The 15664-nt window shown below is 40.3% G+C and overlaps 1 protein-coding gene across 1 annotated transcript in view; it reads left to right on the top strand.

Annotated features, from left to right (window-relative positions):
- Positions 1-15664, top strand: part of LOC133764376 (uncharacterized) — a 245261-nt gene that overhangs the window by 100704 nt on the left and 128893 nt on the right. Inside the window, exon 2 of the mRNA XM_062198048.1 lies at positions 6978-7049. The gene's annotated coding sequence lies outside the window, so the exon portion shown is untranslated. The remainder of the gene's footprint in view (positions 1-6977; positions 7050-15664) is intronic.

Raw genomic sequence — 15664 nt, forward strand, 5'->3', positions numbered from 1 at the left:
AAAAACCGAGGTAACAAGAACAAGGAAGACACTATGATGCCCCCAAATGAAAAAGACACCCCAATTCAAGATTATGAAGATGATGAGATAGAAGAAATGCAAGAAGCAGATCTCAAAAAATTGATAAGAACATTAAGAAGTTCTCAAAAACAAATTCTTGAACTACAGAAATCCTTAATGGACAAGATAGAAAATCTCTCTCATGAAAATGAAATATTAAGGAGGAATCAAAATGAAATGAAACAACTAGTGGAACAAGAAACGGTGATAGTGACGAGAAATCATAATGAAATGAAGAATTCAATAGATCAAATGACAAACACATTGGAGAGCCTTAAAAAGAGAATGGGTGAAGCAGAAGAGAGAATATCGCACTTAGAAGACAGAGAACAGGAAAGGAAACAGGCAAACCAAAGAAAAGAAGAGGAAATTAGAAATCTAAAAAATATTGTCGGGAATCTACAGGATACTATTAAAAAACCCAACATTCGGGTTCTAGGAGTTCCTGAAGGCATGGAGAGGGAGAAAGGATTAGAAGGCATTTTCAGTGAGATACTAGCAGAAAATTTCCCAGGTTTGAAGGAGGACAGAGGCATCTTAGTACAGGAAGCTCATAGAACCCCTAATAAACATGACCAAAAGAGATCCTCACCACGACATGTTGTAATCAAACTCACCACAGTGAAACATAAAGAAAAGATCCTAAAATGTGCAAGAGAGAAACGTCAGATTACTCTTTGAGGATCTCCAATTAGACTCACAGCAGACTTCTCATCAGAAACCCTGCAAGCTAGAAGGGAATAGCGAGACATAGCCCAGGTACTAAGAGAGAAAAACTGCCAGCCCAGAATATTATATCCTGCAAAGCTCTCATTTGTGAATGAAGGTGAAATTAAGACTTTTCATAGCAAACAGAAACTGAAAGAATTTGTTGCCACTCATCCTGCCCTGCAAAAGATGCTTAAAGATGTCTTACACACAGAAACACAGAAACATGGTCACCAATATGAAAGAAGATAAAGGAAGGAAACCTCACAGCAAAAGATCACAGGAAGCTCAATTTCTCTTTGACATAGAATTAAACTCTGATGCTCTGTTAAAGCAATGTGTTAAAGTAATCTATTATGTTCTCTTGATGTCTGTTAAATTCTAATTGTTCAAAAACAGCTGAATTTTTATTAAGAGCTATGGGTTATTTAAATATGTGCTTATTTTCAAAGATTTGAATAATCACCTTGTAACAATGATCAAATATGGTCTATGTTATGTCATGATTTTAAGGAATCTTATTTCAACCAGATATTTTGTATTTTGAGCCTTCTTGGCATTCTTGACAGGCATTCAAAAAATGAAAGTTTCAAACAATCTGGTCTCTAAAATTTCCAGTAAATCCTGGACTTTGGTTTTTCCAGTTTGGGCCCAACTGAAAAAATCGAAGGACCTATGTCTCTCACCTTATAGAGACACCAACTAATTAGGCTATTTGCATTATATTAGAAGTACTGTCAAGATGTGATGTGGTACCAAACTTTAAGTTTCCATAATGGAAAATGCTATTAATACAAATGTTTGAGAATTAAAAAATCTAATGATTTTGTGTTACTAGACATGATAGTTATCTTAATGAGAAAGCCCCAGAGGCCTAAAGGGTTAAATACTTGTAAAATCCTACAGGTGCTTTCAAAAATACTGTGAAGTAAGCAAGTGCCTCTTGTTGGTTGATGAGTTTATAATTTTAAACATGGCGACTTAAAGTCTTTTGTCATCCACAGTTATATATGATTTGCTGCTCATAAAACTAAAGCGGTGTTGGTTCTGTGTTTAGCTGTCTTCCTATATGTTCCTATGAAGTTTTTCCAGCCACTTCTATTGTATTCAGTACTTTGGGATGGCTCTGTAAACAGATGAAGCCAATAATGTATTAACAGTACCAACTGAGAGAAAGTATGGTTAACTGAGGTTACTAAAAACAGAAAAGCAATTCAAATCAATTGGCAATCTACAAAAAGAGTTAAAGATTTTAAAAGCTATTATTAAAATTGCTATATTGGTCTATTATGCTATGTTATATGTGTGTACATATTGTATGTCCACATGGGGAAATTTTATTAAGAGTTTTATTTTAATTGGCTTATAGATAAGATTGTCCATAAATTTAAGCTGCTAAAATCAATCAAAGATACATTTTAATTTGTGTGACCTGAACCTGTGTATCATATGTTTTAAACTTGTTGGTAGAAAGAAACTAAAAACATTTTATATGGTTGTGCTTAAGTTTCCTGGTTAAACAAACTACACCATGTTAGATATTTAAGAGGTGTTTTCAAATACATGATTCTTAAAATTTATAGAAGGCATTGGACCTTCTGGTAAATGTTTTCTTAAGTTGTTATCTAATGGTTGAAACTATTTGCTAAGTATTCATGTGATATTGCTATTGTCAGCAAGCGATCTAGGACTTGCTCCCTCATTTCTCTATTCTAAGCCCAACTTGTTCTTTCATTTCTCTATTCTCTTCAAGGTAGGAAACTAGTTCTATTATGATGGAATCTGTAGAATGCACAATTTAATCTTTAGACCTTATAAAAGAGATGGCTAACATTTTTCTGTAATAGCATAGCCAAAATAAGAACTTAAGTAATAATCTCATAACTAGATTCACTTCGCCATCAGCGAAGTAAGCAGTAAGTAGAAAAAACCTCCCTTTCAGACCAAAGGGAAAGAAAGTTTTAAAGTGAGAATATAACTTTCCTCATGGGCATTGTCTACCTTAGAAAAACTACTACAGAACGTGCCTGTGACTATAGACTTGTAGTTCAGGCCACCGAAGATTAGAGATGGGACATGGGCACTCCCTTGACTTGCATCCTCTGGTCTGCTTTAACACAAACCAGGAGGAAAAGAAAGCTAGGCATCAGAAGCAATGGGTGGCAGGCCTTTTAATGGCTGATCTGTACAGTGATCTGCCCTCAAGGAGAACCAATAGGCAGTCCACTGCAGTGGCTTTCAATGTGGTAAGCCTGGGCTTCAGCAGAAGTCAGCTTGTGAAGAGCCCTGGCAGCTCTGCCAAGAGTTGGATCACTGGAAATGGACCTGCCCTGGAGTGGAAGGATGCCCAGGTCAGAGCCACAGATCTTATTGGCTCTAAGCTGAAAAGCCCTTCACTCAGCCCAACTTCCAAAGTGACCACTGCAGCTGAGGGGATGGTCAAGTAGGGTCAGCAACATTGCAGGCAGAACTGTAAATTTCTTGTTAGAGATGCCCCCTGCCTTTACCTGGCCAGCTCTCCTCCCAGGCCAGCCAAGTAATGAAAGTCAACAGAGTGCCTTCCCCTAGGAGGTTCACACCTCCCTTAGGATATACCCCATGTGAAGAGATAGATAGGTCTGGGCCTCTTAACTTACAAGGCCTAAAGCCAACCAGATTATTATCAAGCCCCTTCTATCAGGTTCTATTTGCCTCTCAATCAGAAAACTTAATTGTAGCTTAGACAGCAGCTTTCTTAGCTCCTCTAGTAATGACTCTGTCCTTTGTTCTAGACCCTGTCTAGCGCACTTGGGCCTCATTCCTTTGTAATCATAACCTCTACTCTACCACCAATGGCTCTACTCCCAACCTGTGTGTACTGATGGTCCTCTTCCCCACTTAATGCTGTATAATTGTTCAAACCTGGTGAATGCCACTCTTAGGATCATTGGTTACTATCCTCACCCTGTCTTTTAGGACCTTGTCTAAATATGATCAGAATCGGCAAACTTGGAAGGCTTCCATAGCCTTGGCAACTCATGACGAGAGCCTAGGGTGGTTACTGGTGCCATAAACTAGAGTGTCAATTTGTTGGGTCAACAACAGGAGCCACTGTGCACTTGCTCCTCATGTGGGATCTCTGTCCTTAATGTGCTGTACATTTTGATTTAATGCTATAAGTAGTACTCAAACAGTATGTTTCACTTTGTGTTTCTATGTGGGTGCAAACTGTTGAAATCTTTATACTAAATTGATGTTCTGTATATAAAGAGAATTGAAAATGAATCTTGATGTGAATGGAAGGGGAGAGGGAGCGGGAGAGGGGAGGGTTGTGGGTGGGAGGGAAGTAATGGGAGGGGGAAGCCATTGTAATCCATAAGCTGTACACAGGAAATTTATATTCATTAAATAAAAGTTAAAAAAGAAAAAAAAATAATAAATAAATAAATAAAAAAATTTAAAAAAGGACCTAAGTGCTAAGTGAAAGATCTCTGCGAGTGAGATCCCAGTGGAAAGAACGGGGCCATCAAAGAAGGAGGTACCTTTCTCTGAAGGGAGGAGAGAACTTCCACTTTGATTATGACCTTGTCTAAATATGATCAGAGTCGGTGAACTCAAAAGGCTTCCATAGCCTTGGCAACTCATGACTAGAGCCTAGGGAGATTACTGACGCCATAAACAAGAGTGTCAAATTGTTAACAACAGGAGTTACTGTGTCCTTACTTCTCATGTAGGATTTCTGTCCTTAATGTGTTGTTCAGTGTGAATTAATGCTATAACTAGTACTGAAACAGTATTTTACACTTTATGTTCTGTGTGGGTGCAAACTGATGAAATCTTTACTTAATATATACTAAATCAATCTTCTGTATATAAAGATAATTGAAAATGAATCTTGATGTGAATGGAATGGGAGAGGGAGCGGGAGATGTGAGGGTTGTGGGTGGGAGGGAAGTTAGGGGGGAAAAGCCATTGTAATCCATAAACTGTACTTTGGAAAGTTATATTTACTAAATAAAAGTTAAAAAAAAAAAAAGAAAAGAGCAATGGCTGTCTTCATCTTTATTCTCCATGTATCGCTGCTTGGGGGAGAGACATGGGTCATCATCTTGATTTATTTTTCTAAAAAAAATTACTAGAACACTGTGTTCCTATCATGTATTCTGTAAATATTTGTTAAATGAATGAAGGCATTTGGTATTCACGGACGTTTGCCGTAAGGTGTTCATTTAGCTTTAAAAGAGAAATGTTGGGAAATAATTATTTTGTACATGTTCATCTACATGTGTGGGGGTGTGTGTATCCTTTCAGAAACACAAAAATACAACAGTTTCCTTTCTGCAGCAGGCAACCTCCCCTGGTTTTCACACCGTGTGTAATTCCCTCTCCCCTTGAACCTAGTGCCTCACTTCTAACAAACAGAACATGGCAAAGATGAAAAATCTCTCTTTTGAGGTCAGGGTAGATGAGTACCATGGCTTCCATCTGGGGCCTTTCTCTCTGTCTCTCTGAGAGAAGTGAACAGCCCTGTCTGTGGACAGGTCCACCTGGGAAGGACCTGAGGACGTGTTCTTGCTTGCAGCAGCAAGGAATCCTTCAGTTGAGCCGTTCTCAAGGAACTTGGTCTTGCCAGCAGCTACATGAGTTAGCAGGGATGTGGCTCATCCACCTGACACTTTGACTGTCAGGAGAGACCTTGAGCCAGAGATTTCCAACTAAGCTGTGCCTTGATTCCTTACATGCAGAAACAGAGAGGTAATAAATGTTTAGCTGCATTTGGGGTCTTTTGGTGCACTGCAGAAAATACCTAATATGTTAGGACAGAATATGCATTAACCAGGACCCAGTAGCAGAAAGCACTCAGAAGGTGTTGAATATGTGCTTATTAATGTTTATAAGTGGTAGACAACCAAAATATATTTGTGGAATTGTTCTAGGAATTAAAATTTCCATGTTGCCTTAAGGGAAAATGTGAGGTCTTTTGAGAAGAAGGCAGGCAAGTGTATTTATTTGTTTTTCTTATGGGTTTATTGTTAAATACAGGTGCCTGTGTTAATTATTGTTTCTGAAGTGAGGAGGGGGATCTAAACAATTACCATGCTCACATTAGTGAGATTATTGAACTTGATACCGGCAGAAGAATATCACATTGAAATGTGGGCCAGGAAATCTTTTAGAGGAAGACAGTGTAGCCAATTTTGGACCAATTTGGTATTTTAATAACATTAACACATTTAAATTCAGGGATGGTCCTTATAACTTTTAGTCATGTAATTTGCTGCCATAGCTGTGTAACTGAAGCATTAATGCAAACTGTTTTTATCACGCTCCTTTGTGTTTTGGAGTGACTCAAAGGATTCTGATGTTGTTGTGTGTAGCCTCTGAAATCAGGTAATGCAGTACACAAAAAAGGTGGGAAGTCCTAGTGGTTGAGAGTATGGGCACTGAAGTCAGATGAGCGGGACTTGAACTTGGGCTCCACCGTTCCACTTACTAGTCTTATGACCTTTGGCAAGTTGCTCAATCTGTCTGAGCCCATTTTCTCAACTTAAAAATTGTAATAATGGTACCTACTGGGAAGAATACATGTATACATGTCCATGTAGACATATATCACAGTATTTGGCACAGGACTGAATGTTAGCCATTGTTAGTTATTTTTATTACTATCATGTAAGTACTAAGTATTTTGTGTGGTACATACTGAGTATGCAGTAAATATTTGTTTCCTGCCTCTTCTCTCTCCCCTACTTCCTAACACCTAGCCCAGAGTATTTCCTGAGTTCTATTTATTGATTGTATAGATTTTTCTCAATTCCTGATACAGTTCATTTCTATTTATTTATTTATTTGGCAGGCAGAGTAAGACAGTGAGAGAGAGAGAGACAGAAAGAAAGGTCTTCCTTCCATTGGTTCACCCCCCAAATGGCTGCTATGGCCGGCGCACAGCGCTGAACGGAAGCCAGGAGCCAAGTGCTTCCTCCTGGTCTCCCATGTGGGTGCAGGGCCCAAGCACTTGGGCCATCCTCCACTGCCCTCCCGGGCCACAGCAGAGAGCTGGCCTGGAAGAGGGGCAACCGGGACAGAATCCCGTGCCCTGACTGGGACTAGAACCCTGGGTGCCAGCGCCACAGGCATTAGCCTAGTGAGCCCCGGCGCCGGCCAATAGGACATTTCTTAAATGCACTGCTTGTTTAAACCCTCTCTAATTTCTCCTTTTGTTTCTGAAGGTTTTTTTTATGTCAAGAAAGTCTTCTGAGATCCTCAGTGTAACACTTCAATCAATAATTCAAATTCACCAGGTAACAGAATGTTTTTCTTGAAGATTAAAAATGCATAGTAGCCAGATGAACTAGGGAGATCTTTATTATCTGGTTATTCTATATATGTAGGATTGAGTGCCATTTTGTATATACCATTCTCTCTGAATATTGCATTAACAGGAAGGGCTGTAGTTGTGTGAACTCAGTGCTGTCTAACAGGATGGAGCATTGTAGCAAAATTTGTAAGGAAGATGATGCAATGGAGATTGTTTAACAAAATGCCCAAGCGCTAACCAGTGTTAAAATAATTTTTCATTTTTGCCAATTTATTAAACAAAACTGTAATTTTTATTTGAAAAGTTTAACATTGAGATAATAAAATGTTAAAGTAATTCTGCCATTGTAAGTTTTTGCATTTAAGATAATTTAGTTGAAATGAGTGATTTTTTATCTCAACAGCTCAATGCCTATGATGGAATTGAATTTATTACTCAGTTACTAGGAAGGGATTAAACATATTAAAGACAAATAAATTAGGCTATTGTCAAGGATCTGAGAAGTGTAAAATTCAATAAGATTACATTTTCATGATACGAAAAGGAACAGGGGGCTAGTTTAGGTTGCTTAGCACTGCAGAAGAGTTGAAATGTGGAACAAACCTAATACAGTAAAATAGCACCTCAAAAGTAAAACCCTCCAAATTCAATATTTGATTCAAGTATGTTCAGTTCTTAGTATAGTATTGATTTTTAATTTTTTTAAAAATAAAAATCTCATCAGAGGTCAGGTGTAGTTACTCAAGGGTTATCCTTAGGCAAAGCCATTGGGCATTCACTTTGTTGCTTCTTCATTCATTTGTTCACTGATTCATTGAACATGATTTAATGAGTCCTGTTATTCTACAGACTCTATATTAGGTTCTGGGATAGATAGAATAGTTAACCAAACAGATGTGGGTTTGGGGAAATACCATCTTTTATATTGAATCTCATCGCTCTACTATGGGAATATTCATGGTGCCCATCGTAGGTTAAAGGCTCTGAGAAGTCCTGCAACAAAGAAACCTTTTTGACTTCTTTGACATCATGTTTCCTGACTTACTTGACCACAGATCCCTTTTGTCAGGCCTACTGAAGTTGGAATGCACTATGAGAATCTAGGTTAAGATGAAATCTGCCTAGAAGGACAGGATGGCATTAGACAGCAAGGCCAGTAAAACCCTGCTTTAATTCATACTTGTTGATTGCAAAGCCTCTACTTAACAAAGAGGAAGCTTGTCACTGCCTTCATCTTGTCCAAGACCCTTTCCATTCTCTCAGCTTGCAACAGCCACATGTTCCAGCTTGGGAAATAATCCAAATTCAGTATGATGGGTAAGGTTTCCAGTTGGTTATAAATGGTCGTGGTGTTAGCTGTTTGCCAAAGGGTGCCTCCTTACCCATCCTGTCCCTCCAGTTTCAGCAGGAGATAAAAATGTGGAGTATGTGGTGACACTGGGTTCTTTTAAAAGCATTCCAGCAAATCCAACTGGTCTGAAAGAAGAGCTCTTTTGCCTTTTTTGGAATTGCATACTTTCATAGTGTTAAAATACCCATCAAAATTACCTTTAGTGCCCTGCAAAAAAAATTAATGCATGCAAAGTACTGTAAGCACATGGTACTTTTAATTTTTCGGTGGCCCCAGGGCACCGTTATCTGTTCTTTTCTGGGAAATCAGTCATCATGTAGCTATTGGGGAAAAGGAGCACTTCGGCCCCTTTTCTGGGAGCAATCCAGTGCAGTATGGATATTAATTAAATTTATTAAACAAATAACACAGCGACTCGGGGAAGCAGGGGTCCATCTGCCAGCTCTGCAGACAGATCTCTACAGAGACGCGAGCTGAATGGTAGTTAAAGCGAAGTTGCCGAGCTCAGCAGATGGGCTCTTGTCTCCAGTGGGGGAGATTTGGTGGCGGTCCAACAACTCTTTTCCCCCTCCAGGTTTTTGTTCCTTGCAACTGTGATTGAAGGAGCCCTTCTCTGTCTTTTCCCAGCCTCGTGCCTCTCTCCCCCGCCCCACCCCCCTTTGTTTATGTGAGCAATGTTTAAATCTGAGTGATTTGTTAGAGAGGCAAGTCCCGGCTGATCTCATTTTGTGTATGTGCTGTAAAGCTGAAGCAGAAAATAATTAGGAAAATGTAATCCCATTGACTTTACACCCCACTTGTGTATATTGCAGCAGCTCAGCGCCATGCACTAGAATAAAGGCCCTGCACAGACTGAAATTTAGTCAGCAAGTCCATATTACTCTGAGGTTTACATACTTACCGTCCTTAAACATGTTCCTTTTAGAACTCCGTGACTTTCAAACCATGATATTTAAGGATTCTTGTTTGGAGGGTTTTTTTTCCTGCCCTAATGTCTTCATAGTCCCTTGGCAAGTGTCTCAATGCCTTCAGTCCCAGTGTCTCCTTCCCTTGCCATCTGGGACGCGATGCAGTGACAGCGTCAAATCAGCACATTTGTGATGTTCTGTATCTCTCGGAAACCCACTTCCCCACCTTCCAGCTCACACATCCCGGACAGGATGGGGAATTTGAAACCTCCCCGCAGTCAAGGACTGCTTAGCTTTCAGTTGGTTATCGCTTCCCAGCATTTGGTATGATTTTTGACCAAAGCCCACTTGGACAGAATTTAATGCTAGGATGTTAGATTGATGTAAACAACCCCCCACCACACACACACACACACACACACACACACACCCCTTCTCCCACCTGAACATTTGGGAAATTCATTTTGTAGAAGGGGCTCTCCTCTCTGGCCACATCCCCTCACGTGGGACTGATGCCTTTCATGGGGTCATCACACAACCCCAGCAAGGCGGCTCCTGTGCTGCATTGACAGCAAAGTTTTGGACAAAATAGATACCACCTTGGGCTGAGTCCTGAAATGCCCTTGCCTTGGAGAGATAGGTCTGCTTCCAGCCAACCTGCCAGGGGGACGAATTTTCAGAGATAACAGCTCCTCTGTGGCCTGGAAGCTCCTCTAATCAAAATGCATTCCCTCCCTCCCCAACAAAACCCACCATTCTCTGCCAGCAGAGGTCTCAGCTGGCTACAGAACCCAACGAGAGGATTGGATGAGTCTGGGATTAGGATTTCCTCAAAGTGTGTTGAGTCATAGGAAATATGGAGGCCAGACTTTGAATGCATGGATCTGTCTGTTGAAGCACAAAGACATCTTAGCTGATGAGCCTGCACCCACCCAGGTTGGGTGGTCAGTTCAGTTCTGCTGCCTGTGAAGGTGTTTGGCCAAGTCTGTCTTTGATATTAGTCCCCGTTTATACTTTTGGAACCCAGCTTACAACCCAAATCTCGTGAGGTTGAACCAGAATGTGAAATAGTTTGGCTGTTGTTGTCAGTTGCTATCCTTCCCTGAGGTCCTAGCTCCCCCTTGGGTCACACTGATATTAATCTTAGGAAGGTGTCTGTTACTGTGGAGTTAGGTGGAAGGTTTTGGTTTTCATCACAGCCCTACCAAGAGGTATTGTGAGCTCTAAGAGTTATTGTCATTCCCCAATCCTTTATGAATTTTAAAAACTAAGCTCAAAAGATGGCCATGAAGTGGCTGGGGGAGAATGTGTGCTTTCCAGCCGACTTAGAGGTGAGCTGCCAATTTGTTTCTCTAATTTGTGGGAAGTCCCAGTCTGCTGGGGGCTGGGGTAGACAGCACATTTTGAATTCATAGGCTATTTACCAGAATATCTGCTCTGCCTCTCCTTCCACCTTGGTGTACCTGGACTAATTTTGTTCTCTGATTTAAATCGCAATCGAGCTGCTTTGGCATCTCAATTTAAGGGAAGATTGGACGTTGTTTTTCAAAGGGAATTGCGAGTCTTTTACTCTTGTCTGAAAACAGATTGTGGCTTCATTCCCAAGGATAAGCTTAGAAATCACATATAAATCTCAGGGTTTTATTCGTAGCAAACTGTTTTCAACCCTCTTGTCCACACGTTAGTATAAATGAAGAAAGCAGAGGAAAAGCCAGGAAACACCCAGACAGACAGTGTGTACATATTTCTGATCAGCTTCCTGGGCTTGCCATTCTGCTAAACACATTTTGTTTACTCTCAGGCTTCGATTGCTTTATTACAGATTTTGTAGACAGTATGACAACTTGGGACTAAATGCATAAGAAGTTTTTGATTGAGGACAGTTAATACTCATTTGTAAGGAACTGCAGTGTTGAGAAATAGCAGTTTATTTTATTGAAAAATAAAAGATTTATTTTATTTTTGAGACAAGAAGCATGTTCCTTCTTCTCTAGGAGAGAGAATAAAGAGTATGATATCTTTGAGCAAATTCTAGTATGACCTATTAGTTTGGGACTGAAAATAACAATGTTTGAACTGTGGCACAGGGAACATAGCCCAGTTCTTGAGAGGAAAAGGAAGGCTTGTGGTCATGGCCATCCTAAATGACCTCATGGTCTGTTTTGGAAACAAGTCTGGTACCTGCTTTGTACTTGTGTTATACCAAGGAGCTTTTTGTAATCCTGGTTATAATAAAGATTGATTTTTCTTTTCTTTTCTTTTTTTTTTTTTTTTTTTGACAGGCAGAGTAGACAGAGAGAGAGAGACAGAGAGAAAGGTCTTCCTTTGCCGTTGGTTCACCCTCCAATGGCCTGCACGGCCGGTGTGCTGCGGCCGGCGCACCGCGCTGATCCAAAGGCAGGAGCCAGGTGCTTCTCCTGGTCTCCCATGGGGTGCAGGGCCCAAGCACTTGGGCCATCCTCCACTGCACTCCCTGGCCACAGCAGAGAGCTGGCCTGGAAGAGGGGCAACAGGGACTGAATCCGGCGCCCTGACCGGGACTAGAACCCGGTGTGCCGGCGCCGCAAGGCAGAGGATTAGCCTATTGAGCTGCGGTGCCGGCCAAGATTGATTGTTGATTAGAATTGCATTTGCTTTCTGGGAGCCAAGCTAAAGAATCTAGCACTCTCTGTTTTAGTCGCTGGCCATCTGGGTCTTCTTTGGTCCTAGAATCCCTTGCCTGTGCAGTGCTTCAGAAAACTGCCTTCAATTCTTCTAACCTTTAAATTTTAATTCGAAAGGTGGAGAGGGAGGGGCAGAGCTAGAGGTCTTCTGTCAGTTTACTTCCCCCAAAAAACACAACATCTGGGGTCTCCCACATGGGTGGCAGGAATCCTGCTACTTAAGCCATCACCTGCTACTTCCCTGCGTGTGCATTAGCAGCAAGCTAGATTGGAAGCAGAGACAAGACTTGAACCCAGGGACTCTGATATATGATTTGGATATTTCAAGCAGTGACCCAGATGCTGTTTCAAATGCTTGCCCCTCTAATTGTGTCTTCTGAGGTCAAGTTGAAGGCCTTCCTGAATCTGACATAATTCTTACCTTTTCTCCATAGAATATAGTTTAATTCAAATTCAGAGTTGTACAGAGAAAGAGATTTTATAAACTACCTAGCCCAGTTCCTTCCCATACATAAGGGTATGATCATGTCCACTTGAAACAACAGAATTTATACCATGATGTTATAGTTTTATTTTTAGTGAGTTTAAAGATTTTTAGGTATTAGAAACTTATTGCTTGTATTAATGAGAAGAAATTTTAGCTCCAGGAAATTCGTAGTTTGTCCCAGGAGGCGATAATAAAATAGTTTAGCTCCTTGCTGTCACTATTTCCTTTTCTTCAGGATATGCTTTCAAATAATATATTTCATGATAACTCACTACCATTGCTTGAGCACTTACTATGTGCTGCCCCCTGTGCTCAGCACTTTACATACATCATTTAATCTTCACAACATATTGATGTTCTCATTTTAAAAATGAAGCAGTTGATGGTAGGAGATGTTAAGTAACTTGCCCAAAGTCTAATCTGATTAATATGAACTAATCATATCTAATAGCCATATCTAATAGCCAGGCCTGGATTTGGAACCAAGATAGCTGACTCTGAAACCCTTGCATTAAACCAGTCTGCTGCATTGCTGCTCTATCTGTACTTACTTGTAATTTATAATTCACTTAGAACCAAAAAGAAGTTGTGGCCCCTTCAAATAAAAGTGCACACAAAATAATTAGAAATCAAACTAAAAAAATAAATTGCATGGGAACCCCTCAGTTTTTAGAAACAGTAATTCTGTTTCCCCAAAATTTGTGTTTTCTGAGTCAGCATTGGCATTTAACTTCCTATTAACTGTTAGAAGAATGCTGGGTGCTAGACAGTGAACTCTTTGGGAGATATGGCCTCCTGTTATTGCTGTTGTGTTCCTAACTTTTGGTGTTAATATTGAAGAAGCGGGCCAGAGAATATGAAACTGAATACACAGGGTTGACTCCAGCTGCTACTGCTAAATCAGGCTTATTTGGAACAGGGTTGGGTCAACCTGGGTGGCATTTGTGATTTGGAAACTCAAGGCAAAAATAGAGGGCAAAGAGAGAAGACAAGGTGAAATAAGAGAATGTTTATGTTTCCTGTCTATTTTTCACTATGTGCTGTTTTGCATTTTTACACATCCCTGATTGCTACCTTGAATCATTTGTAGGATGAGGCAGGATATAAATACATGCTTGTGTTTGCACCAACACTCACATGTCCACAGAAGTTAGGAGATTGAATTGACCTGTTGGTGAAATCCTTCGTTGTCTGGTTAGATAGGTGAGAAAGGGTGGTTTCACATTCAGGAAGAGCCTAATGATGTCAGACTCAAAGGGAAGGTGTTGAGGCACGAGCTGGGGTTGTCAGAAGCATTGGGCTTTCTGCATGTGGTGGGAGCCATCCCTACTGTTCTTGGAATTTGATCATCCCAGGTATTATGGTTTCTGGACCTTTGCCTGGCTGGGATGTTTTTTCTGTGGTGCTTAAGAAAGCTCTCTTTAAGACTGAAATGTTGTATCTCAAAGACATGCTTTGACTGCCTGTGCTTTCGGGGTCCTTTCCAAGAAGTCTTTGCTGGTGCCTATACCTTGCAGGGTTTCTCCAATGTTCTCTAATAATTTGATGGTGTCGGGTCATAGATTTAGATCTTTAATCCATGTTGAGTGGATTTTTGTGTAAGGTGTAAGGTAGGGGTCTTGCTTCATGCTTCTGCATGTGGAAATCCAGTTTTCCCAGCACCAGTTGTTGAATAGACTGTCCTTGCTCCAGGGATTGGTTTTGGATCCTTGATCAAATATAAGTTGGCTGTAGATGTTTGGATTGATTTCTGGTGTTTCTATTCTGTTCCACTGGTCTATCCATCTGTTTCTGTACCAGTACCATGCTGTTTAGATTACAACTGCCTTGTAGTATGTCCTGAAATCTGGTATTGTGATGCCTCCAGCTTTGTTTTTGTTGTTCAAGATTGCTCTAGCTATTCGAGGTCTCCTGTGTCTCCATATGAATTTCAGCATCATTTTTTCCAGATCTGAGAAGAATGTCTTTGGTGTTTTGATTGGTATCGCATTGAATCTATAAATTGCTTTTGGAAGAATGGACATTTTGATGATGTTGATTCTTCTAATCCATGAGCATGGAAGATTTTTCCATTTTTTGGTATCCTCTTCTATTTCTTTCTTTAAGATTTTGTAATTCTCATCGTAGAGATCTTTAACGTCCTTGGTTAAGTTTATTCCAAGGTATTTGATTGTTTTCGTGGCTATTGTGAATGGGCTTGATCTTAGCAGTTCTTCCTCAGCCATGGCATTGCCTGTGTATATAAAAGCTGTTGATTTTTGTCATTGATTTCATATCCTGCTACTTTGCCAAACTCTTCGATGAGTTCCAATAGTCTCTTAGTAGAGTTCTTTGGATTCCCTAAGTAAAGAATCATATCATCTGCAAAGAGGGATAGTTTGAGTTCTTCCTTCCCAATTTGAATCCTTTTAATTTCTTTTTCTTGCCTCATAGCTCTGGCTAAAACTTCCAGAACGATATTGAATAGCAGTGGTGAGAGTGGGCATCCCTGTCTGGTACCAGATCCCAGTGGAAATGCTTCCAACTATTCCCCATTCAACAGGATGCTGGCCGTGGGTTTTTCATATATTGCTTTGATTGTATTGAGGAATGTTCATTCTATACCTGGTTTTCTTAGAGTTTTCATCATGAAAGGGTGTTGTGTTTTATTGAATGCTTTCTCTGCATCTATTGAGATAATCATATGGTTTTTCTTCTGCAGTCTGTTAATGTGGTGTATCACATTGATTGATTTGCGAACAATGGGAGTAGCGCTTTTGGTGTCCTCTGCCCTTATCAGAGGTCACTGAGGTGCAAAGACAAGTTTTGACTTAGTTCCCAGAACTTTATTAATTCTACTTATTTACTTAAATTGCTAAATATACATATATGTATACATTCATTGTTTACAACATGTTGTTTTTCAATCAAAACTTCCTAATTTCTAATGAGATGGGTATTAGACAATCACGCTGACAAACAGAGAAATACAAAAAGTGGTAAATGATTTGGAGAGGGGTGGTCAGGAAATCTGCCACTAGAATGGTGGTTTCATGACCACCCAAGTAGTCCCATCCATCACTGTTGAGATCCAGATGTGGGGTGGAGGTGGGGGCATGCACTGAGAGATCAGGGTAGGTGGGTAGTAGAGAGAGAACAGGGCAGTGAATAATGTGGCAGTAGCTTCTTTGTAAAGAAGAGATGAATTTT

This window comes from Lepus europaeus, chromosome 7, assembly GCF_033115175.1.
Source record: "Lepus europaeus isolate LE1 chromosome 7, mLepTim1.pri, whole genome shotgun sequence".
Lineage (NCBI taxonomy): Eukaryota > Metazoa > Chordata > Mammalia > Lagomorpha > Leporidae > Lepus > Lepus europaeus.